Raw genomic sequence first — 253 nt, 5'->3', positions numbered from 1 at the left:
TATAAGCTGTTTGGGGAGAAGGGGGAAAAAAAGACGAGCTTGGCTTGGGCTCGGGCCGGTAATTCTGATAAGCTGTTGGACACGGGCCGGGCTAGGGCCTGAACGTCTCGGGCCAGGGCCGGGCTATGGCCTAAATTTGAGGCCCGTGCAGGGCTCTAACAGCAGCCTAATAAATGCGCTGCCTGTCATTAATGTTAATCAAAGAACAAAAGAAAATCATTCACTGATCTTGACTGAATATATTTAATAACTT

The 253-nt window shown here is 48.2% G+C and overlaps 1 protein-coding gene across 1 annotated transcript in view; it reads left to right on the top strand.

The window, feature by feature from the left end:
- The window catches only part of LOC107665530 (rap guanine nucleotide exchange factor 2-like), a 143308-nt gene that overhangs the window by 15621 nt on the left and 127434 nt on the right, over positions 1-253 (top strand). The gene's annotated exons all lie outside the window — the stretch shown is intronic.

This window comes from Sinocyclocheilus anshuiensis, unplaced genomic scaffold, assembly GCF_001515605.1.
Source record: "Sinocyclocheilus anshuiensis isolate Anshui unplaced genomic scaffold, SAMN03320099.WGS_v1.1 scaffold607, whole genome shotgun sequence".
NCBI classification, from domain to species: domain Eukaryota; kingdom Metazoa; phylum Chordata; class Actinopteri; order Cypriniformes; family Cyprinidae; genus Sinocyclocheilus; species Sinocyclocheilus anshuiensis.
Note: the sequence above shows the minus strand (reverse complement) of the source record. Positions and strands in the feature narration are given on the sequence as shown.